This window comes from Physeter macrocephalus, chromosome 11 (genome assembly GCF_002837175.3).
Source record: "Physeter macrocephalus isolate SW-GA chromosome 11, ASM283717v5, whole genome shotgun sequence".
NCBI lineage: Eukaryota > Metazoa > Chordata > Mammalia > Artiodactyla > Physeteridae > Physeter > Physeter macrocephalus.
In genome coordinates, this window is record NC_041224.1 from 161,546,912 (window position 1) to 161,556,725 (window position 9,814).

Here is a 9,814-nt window from a genome sequence, read left to right on the forward strand (position 1 = left end):
TTTTTGCGGTATGCGGGCCTCTCACTGCTGTGGCCTCTCCCGTTGCGGAGCACAGGCTTCGGACGCGCAGGCTCAGCGGCCATGGCTCACGGGCCTAGCCGCTCCGCGGCATATGGGATCTTCCCGGACCGGGGCACGAACCCGTGTCCCCTGCATTGGCAGGCGGACTCCCAACCACTGCGCCACCAGGGAAGCCCCTGCTAAGGGTTTTTATGCAACTTAGTTTCCCCTTACTCCTTCCTGTTCACCTCTCATTAAAATCATGACAAATATCACCAATCAGACCCTCTCATTTTCCCATTAGCACTAGTACATTTGGTCATGTGGCAGTCAGGACCTTTGTTGTGTAGAATACCTTGCATCCTATATATTTGTAAGCAAGATTATTTACATTCCCTTGGCATATGGATGTCATAAAGCTTCAACCTATTCCATTTAAAAATATTTATTATTGGGCTATATTTTTCCAAAAAGGCAAAACTAATGAGGAAAGCTCACTGTGGTTTTGTAGGTGGATGATTAGAATAATAACAGAAAGTACAGGCTGTCAATTCTTGCACATTTAAAGGAGCTCTTAAATTTCTGTTTATGCTTAAAATAGGTTGGTATAGCATGTATTAACCAAGACCATTGGCAAAACTATTTAGGCAAACCTTGTTTCTTTTAGAAAATTTTAAATTCATTATGTTTTCACCGAATGTTGAAACTTTAATTTTAAGATTTCTTTTCTCTCAGTACTAGGGACACCGGGAACAAATGTTTGTATTAATTTCAACTCATAACTCTTACCGCAATGGAAGTTCTGCAATTGATGAAAATAGATACATCCAGCTGACTATCAACACCTAGCTCTGCTCTTGGCAGATTTATTTGGAAAGAAACACCTTTGAAATGGAGAACCGTATGTCAATAGGGTAAAAAATGGTTCTTGCCAATGTCTGACTCAGCAGTGGTTTCTAACAAAAGCTAATTCTTCTGGAAAAAGAGATGGTTCTAAGCCAATGGAAGTTGGTTAAGGTTTTCTGAGCTTTTATTAATACTTTGCTACAGGCAGTGTGTTAGTTGCTGGATTTGAAAAGATGAGTAATCCTTACTTAGTCTATCCATTCAAGGAGTTCATAGTCTAGCAAGAGAGATAGAAATACAACTCTCTATAAAACTGTGATAAGTTATAATCTAAGACAGGAAACATAGCACTGTGAAATACTATTTCTGAGGACGTGAAGGTACTAAGAAGGATCTGACATTTGAGGACTATTAAGCAGTAAGGTAATTTTACAGCTAAATGCTGAGAACTCCATGATACTGCTTTTGAAGAAGGACATCTAATCTTCATTCTGTGAAGCCCAGATCTACATTTGTTAGAGGTAATAGGAGGGAGCTACCTTAAGTGAGGAGGCTGGGTTATGCTCCATAGGACAAGCTCCCCCGCCCCAGGCATGTTTCTTACCTTGTGTCTTTGGCTTATGCTTAGAAGTTAGAAGCAAATCTTAATGGGAAAACACTGGCTGTACATTATCATACATGTTTGGAAATCTAAGATTGTAACTGGAATGAAAGTCTGGTGCATTGTAGTCTTTAGATATCGTTGGGAAGGAAGAAATTTTCCTCTACCCTTCTAGGTTCTTCTGGCTGGTCTAAGAATTAAATTGACATGAAACAGATTAACAGGAGACAGTCAAACAAACGTTTAATCATATGTATATATGGGAGAGACCCAGAGAAACTGAGTAACTCACCAAAATGGCTAAAACCTTCACCTTAAACACCATCTTCAGCTAAAGACAAAAGAGGATGCTGGGTGTAGAGGTTTGGGACTTCAAAGTGGAGGGAGGCAATTGACCCGGAATACAGAAGCAAATGTTTGGTAAATAAATGTTTGCTGGGCCATGCAGAGGCAATGGGACACAGAGAGGAATTTGAACAAATTTGCTAGGTCCTTCCTTGTCTCTCACACCTAGTTCATACTATAGTTATCTATGTTGATAGCTCTTTTCTGGGAACAGGTCCTTTATCTTCATTCTTTAGGCAGTAAAGGGAGAGGTAAAAAGAAAGACTTCCTGAGTCTTCTGGGCCTTGATTGTTTTCTGCTGAAAATAATCCACATTCCAAAGAGACATTTGGGGGTAGCAAATTTTGCTCCCCTGCAGTATCTTCTCTTGGCTACGGGAGGCCAGGACTCTAGTCAGTAGGTGGAAATGATCATCAATATCAGTAAGCAGATGTTTATGTAAGAAGGATGTTCAAAAGGCAGATGTACACTTCTAGGTGTATTATGGGGGTATCCAATGACCTTCCTATGATTTTTGTATGGCTCTTTCCTACCAATATGCATTAGCAATAATTAGCAATTATTAATTGCTATAAGCATGAAATCCTATCATTATTTCATCTGTGCCTTGACAGACAGTCCTTAATTTATAAAGACTCTACTTTCTAAGAGTTAAAAGTGAGGTCCATTGTCTGGACTTCATACGACTTTCCTCACGGTAACAATACTGGATGTATAAAAGCAGAAAGTGGAGGCCCTTATTTATTGGACTAATTTGATTTATGCTTCAGTCTGTGCTTCCCTTAAGTTTTTTTTCTTTTTTTTTTTTTTTGCGGTATGCGGGCCTCTCACTGTCGTGGCCTCTCCTGCTGCGGGGCACAGGCTACGGGCGCGCAGGCTCAGCGGCCGCGGCTCACGGGCCCAGCCGCTCCGCGGCACGTGGGATCCTCCCGGACCGGGGCACGAACCCCCATTCCCTGCATCGGCAGGCGGACTCTCAACCACTGCGCCACCAGGGAAGCCCCCCTTAAGTTTTTAATATGCAAATTTTAACCACACCATAAAAGTATAAAGAAAACTATTAAAAAACACTATTCGATTTGAGTAAATCATAACATTTTGCTTCAGATTTTTAGAAACTTATTAAACATCATTTATTATGAAGAAAGAGTTTTCTTGGCAAGAAACAGCCTCCATTACTGCTTATGCCATATTCAAAAGCAACTCTTTGTTGCTGAAGTCCTCCAAACTTTGAACTTGGTTTAAATGAGCTTTCAGATTTGGCCCTTGCTTTTACCCCTGTAGCTTCATCATTTGACACTTCTGCTCCTTATCGACGCCACGTATACTATATTCCAACCATAATGAATTTCTTTCAGTTTCTGGAAGAAGCCATAATTTTTCTTACTCTTCACTTTGGCAATGGTTCTTTCTGCCTGGAAAACCTTCCCCTCTGCCCCCTCTCCTGAATGTTTCCCACTTAGATTTTAGCCTTCTTGTCCTCTGGAAAGTTTCATCTGACATCCAAGTCAGGTGCCTTCCTAAGGGTTCTTCTTTTAGTGGAGTATTGTTCTCTTTTTAATGTCAAATACTGATTAAAACAGTAAAGATAATAAACGTGGTAGATAACAGTAACGAAACAAAATATGTATCTTGGGATTTATAAATATCTTTGAAAATTTGCTTCAAATAAGTATATTGTTGAAGAGTATGGATCTGAGGCAGGAGCTAGATGAGCCCCCGGGGCAAATGGTTGGAGTCTGTTCCCTGTGGACCGATACTCCGAGACTAGAATAACAGGACAATTGAGAGAGGAAGCTGGGCCCTGCCCAGATAGAAGATAAGAGACCACATATTCCTCATTCTTGAAGTCGGGAGACCTCCCTGACTTCACATGCGCAGAAAGGCTCCTTGGAGGTCAAAAGGGAAGTGATGCTAAGTGGCTAAATCTACCCATAGGCCTCTTCGGTAGAATCCATCTTGGCTAAGAGATGCACGCGCACACATGGGAAGATCTTGAGATATACCAAATATGGACTTTGAACCAGGCAACTCAAAATGGTTGGCCAAAGGAAACCTGGAAGAAATGCCCCATATAAGTGATTTAAACTGCCACAAGGGCGCTACTCTCTGAGTCTGCTTGTGTGTCTATCCACATGTACTCTACTCTTTTTTTCTTAATAAATACTTTACTGTTTTCACTACTTTCCGTCTTTGTGGGAATTCTTTTTCTGCAAAGCCGTAAGGCCAGGGCCTTGTCACTGGCCACTGGTCTAGTGGTTAGGATTTGGTGCTGTCACTGCTGCGACCCGACCTCAATCACTGGCCGGGAACTGAAACCCTGCTTCAAGCCGTTGCAGGCCGAAGCCACCTGAGATCAGATCCACTAAAAGTTATATATGTATATTATCTAATTATTTTATAATGTTCATGTAGCCCTTACTGTATACCACCTTGCATTAGCCTTTCACATACCTATCATGTAACATATCTATGGGTATATTATGGGGGTATACAATTACATATATGTATATAAACAAATTGAAGACTTAGAAACATGTTGTCTGCGTCTCACCTCTCTCCTGTTGGAACTATGGTGCCAGGTTTCCTACCTGTCAAATTTCAGTTATTGATTAATTTTATGGAGAGTTGTTTGAGTATGTATTATATATCCAAATAGAGTGTACATTTACTGATATACCACACAATACCTAGCACAACATCAGCACATACTACTTCTTAGATTTATTATTTTCTAACAGTTACATTTAGAAAATGAGAGGAGGGATAACTTTTTTAAAAAAGCACTTGAAAATAATGGTTATAAATTTTGAAAAGCTTAAAAAAGAGACTTTCCATTATCAACCTCAGCAACAAGGTTCTCCTTACGCTTCTGAACTTGTTCATTTTCCCTCCAAATATTTATTGAGGCTTCTGTGGTTTTGGTCTTGAATTTACAGTGGTGAGCAAAACAAATATGGAACTTTTAATCTAGCACAGACTCAGAGATTAAGAAAATAAATCAATTATTTAGGCAAAGAACAAGAACAAATAAATAATAAAGGGAGTACATCTTTAAATTGGATGGGGTTAGGAAAGGCTTATCTTAAGGAAGATATATTTGACTCAGGAACTGAAGTTTGAATAGAAGAGAGGTACATTCAGAAAAGGGAGAAAAGGAGCCCAAATTGAAAGTAAACAATATGCAGACCATGCAGAGCTTTTTAGACAAAGAGTGTGAGAAGAAACAACTAATTCTGAGATGCTATGGTATAATACTATTTTACCTCATGTGTGTATGCGTGTGTGTGTGTGTGTGTGTGTGTGTGTATGTATGTGTGTTCCCTATTACTCGAGGTATGAATTTTAGCTTGAAAAACACCTTCAGATGTATGTTTATGTTTTAAAAAAGTGGTGTATGTGAATACTCTCCTTGTTTTCAAGATGTACTGTAACCAGATATGAGGTGTTTAAATGTTGAAGGAAAATCTAATTTACGCCCATTTGGCAGGTCACATCACAGCTCCAAAGATGCTCCTAATTCTTTCCTTTGTTATGATATATGTGGATTTTGCCACATTCCTCAAATTGATGAGGACTTTGAGCACTCTTGGTGGTTCATGAACATTTTAATAATCACATTTGATAGAATGTTTTGACTTCCGCTAGAACTTGTTAAATTAATTAAACAAGGAGGCCCTTAGACTGAGGTGGTTCTAATGTCTTGCATCTATGAGTAAGCAAACCAAAACCTAAGCCTGTAAATGCCTCAAGGTTATACATTGAAACCTAAGGGCCGTCAATCACAGACAGCCAAGTAGGCTTTAAACTATAGCCAATCAATAATTTCCTTGCTTCGCTTCCACCTTTTATCTGTAAATCTTTCCCCAGCTCCCATTGGAGGAGCACTTCTACCATTTCCAGTTTGGTGCTGCTCGACTGGAATCAATTTTTGCTCAAATAAACTCTTTGCCTCAATTTATCTTTTAACATACTTAATTAATGCAATCAAATTAGAATATATATATTGAGCATTGGAAAGAACAAGGTCTTGTATACCAAGCACCAGACCCTGTTCAAGAATCCCCATTAGGTCTGTAAGTTTTTTCTCTTATGCCTCTAGTATTAGAAACGTCATACCTCCCAAGTCTGTCTGTTTTATCAACTCTAGTTTGAAAGACTTTTCTTACATTAATGTAAAATCTGGTTTCTTATAAATGCCACTGATTTTGCCCTTGGAGCAAAACAGAGCAAGTCTACTTTTTAACAGAATTTCAAACACATGTATGCAATTCAATTTCTTCCTGATTCCTTTCCTAGTTAAACATAGTTTTATCCCATTTGTCTCTTACTCATGAAATGATCTATCCATCACTGAGTAGATCATCTTCGTATATCCTAGACACTCTACACTTGACCCCATAGAACTACCTTTTGCAATCACTTTATATCCTCCAATTATCGCTCACAGCTCTTGAGTACTTGTTAATTTCCTTCTCAAAGAAAATTTAAATATTTTTGACCCCTAGAGAGCTTTGCCTACTTTAGAAATTTTGTGAGCTTCATCAGAAAAAAGTTCTTCCTCGTTTTTTTTTCTTTCTTTCATGTTATGATCTAATATGTTCACAGATTCTATCAAGTTGAGATTTCTGGCAGAGATGTTTTGTCAACAGGTATATCTAAAGAAGTAAAGGCAGTATTTCCCAGAAAAATGTATTTCACTTGTCTTCCAGTGATTGAAATCTTATTAGACAGAGATGGTTTTCTGTAGAATGGTTTTAGAAGGAGATGGTTTTTATAGGCCTATTGTCAGTGGGCATAAATTCTTTATCCAGAAGACAATAACATATTGTGATTGGATTAAGTCATTGGAACTTAGCAGGCACCCTGAGAGTTCCTGAGTTACCCACACAGGTACCATGGGGGGCTGTGTATACAAGGTGTGATACCTGGCTCAACTAGGGGATGCTCTGCTTTTATCTGTATGTGTGTATGTGTGTTTTATATTGGGCTTTGTCATAAGAGTTCATTGAATAGTAGCTAAAAATTATTTTAAAAACCACTGGAACCTTCTAAATATTTTGGATGCTATCTTAGGATTTTTTCTTATGAATAGTAGAATATTCTCATTAAGCCTCTTGCTGGGGCTGGAATCTTTGGTGGCATTGGAATTTTACTTATGACAATTAATGAAGATGCCACCTACAAGGGCTAATAACACTAAATGAAAAAGTGAGGATCAGGAATAGGTAAATTCAGGAGCTGCTAGGACCCTGTCGTCATGCAAATGTCCTTGATAATGAAGAAAGGGGAATGAAATTACGGTTCCTATGGCTGTATAGAAATGGAATTGTTCCTATAGAGAATGCTTTCTAAAGCTTCGCTAAGGGTGTGCAGCTCTTTAAATCAGCAAGCCCCTTTGCTTTTCAATCACAAAGTGGAAAAAAAGCACCTCTTTTCTCTTTCTCTTTCAAAAAATCCAAACTATATAAGTATTGTTGAGTCGCCTCATCTCTCTTTGAAGAGGGAAATGCCATCCCTATGTAGGTTGAATGTAGAAGATTTATGAAGAAAAGAAGAGCAGAGAAATGGATCATAACAGCATTGTATTTAATATTTTCTTCATTTTACAATGTTCTGCCTTGCTTGACATGTTTACTTTGCAAACACATATTCCTGGCTCAGAGTTGCTCTCTGAACACCACGGTGCATAATTAATGTCAAGGTGGAAAATGATTTTATGCTGCAATGCTGTTCCCTCTGCTCTGAAAAGCATTTTTAAAGCCAATTTAGATCACACATGGTTCAGTCTTTTAGAAATTTTTCTTAACTGTTCAGCTAAAGAGAATGCCTCAGGGCGTTTATTACCAGACATTCCAGTGGGCTCTCTGTCCTGGGGTGTGTGAGTGTGCTGGAGGGTGGGTGCAGTTTCTCACGGTGTGGCGGTGGGAGTGACTGTTGTAGGAGAGAGGAACCCCAAAAAGGTTATTTTTTTTTAGGCCACAGACATGTAAGCAAAACGACAAAGAACACAATTTAGCTAAAAAGCATGTGACACATTGTGCACTGTTTCAAAGAGGAAAACCGTTCTTATTTTCCTCACTCCAGTAAGATTCTCAGGTTCACATGACAAGAAACATGTCAGGATAGGAACCAGATACAAAATACATTTTAAAAATAATTAATTAATTAATTAATTAATTTTGGGCTGCGTTGGGTCTTCGTTGCTGCATCCAGGCTTTCTCTAGTTGCGGTGAGCGTGGGCTACTCTTCGTCGCGGTGCGCAGCCTTCTCATTGCGGTGGCTTCTCTTGTTGTGGAGCACGGGCTCTAGGTGCATGGGCTTCAGTAGTTGTGGCTCTTGGGCTCAGTAGTTGTGGCTCACAGGCTTCAGTAGTTGTGGCACATAGGCTCAGTCGTTGTAGCTCATGGGCTCTAGAGCACAGGCTCAGGAGTTGTGGCGCACGGGCTTAATTGCTCCACGGCATGTGGGATCTTCCTGGACCAGGGCTGGAACCCATGTCCCCTGCGTTGGCAGGCGGATTCTTAGCCACTGAACCACCAGGGAAGCCCCAAAAATACATTTTTAAATGGACCATTTCTTTTATGTTCAGGTGTCATTTGCTGTTTTTTTTGTTTGTTTGTTTTGTTTTTTTGTGGTATGCGGGCCTCCCTCTGCTGTGGCCTCTGCCGTTGCGGAGCACAGACTCCGGACGCCCAGGCTCAGCGGCCATGGCTCACGGGCCCAGCCGCTCCGCGGCATGTGGGATCCTCCCAGACCGGGGCGCAAACCCTGTTCCCCTGCATCGGCAGGCGGACGTGCAACCACTGCGCCACCAGGGAAGCCCTCATTTGCTGTTTTTTCTGATTCCTCTGCTGATGGAGGAGTAGGCTGACAAAGCTAGCAACAGCAGTCAATGGGGTCGACACGATAGAAGATTCTCAAGCTTTTGGGGGCATCTATAGTCACTAAGACTGGAGTCAGATGTGCTGTTCTCGGGGTGAGAGTCAGTGTTACTGGTGGGAAAAGGAAGAAAATGGAATTTCCTTTAGATTTATCATCTGCACAGAAGATACACTAACGAGTAGAAGAGCACCAGATGGCACCCCCTCCTTTCTCCTAATTCTTCTTCCCAATGTGGGGATTCGCTCGGAACTCCAGAGTTGATTTGGAAGGGGATCAGAATATGCCACTTTGGCATATGGATTATTTTGAGGTGAAGAAAATCGAGAATCAGCAGGCACAGAAAGAAGCCTTCTTGAAGTTTCCCTTAAGCAGCAACCTCTGGGAAATAAAGCTACCATAAATTCCTTCTTCAGGGCAGGTATTCCCAGGAGGAATGAGAGTAAAACCTACCCCACATCCCTTCTCTGGGGGAGTTTTATAGCCCTAAATGAGACAGAAAGTCCATTCATGTTTGTATAACAGACGTTACAAATTTTCTTATCTCTCGATTGTTCTTCTAAAAACCCATTTATCTTTCATTAAAAAAACCCTATTTGTCCTTAAAAGCATCTTCTCTCCCCACTACCCTCCTTTCCTTTACTAAATTAGGTATATAAGCCTCTAATTTCAACCATTTAAGAAGCCAGCTACTTCTGTTGGTTCCTATGTACTGCAAATAAGCCCTTTTCTCTTTGTCTTTTGTTAGTTTAATTTTCATACCCCCATTACTAAATCTAAGAGGGTAGAGAAAAAAACTTTCCTGTCTTATACCAGCTTCCCAACTTCATCACATCATCACATAATACACACCATATTTCCACACATTTCTCTTAAATTGTGTATGAACACAATAAATATTCCTTGTGTACATGCACCATGTGTCTTAAGTAGGTAATTAAGAAGCAAAGTTTTTTTGTTTTGTTTTGTTTTTTTTTTTTTTTTTAGTGGTACGCGGGCCTCTCACTGTTGTGGCCTCTCCCGTTGCGGAGCACAGGCTCCGGACACACAGGCTCAGCGGCCATGGCTCACGGGCCCAGCCGCTCTGCGGCATGTGGGATCTTCCCGGACCGGGGCACGAACCCGTGTCCCCTGTATCGG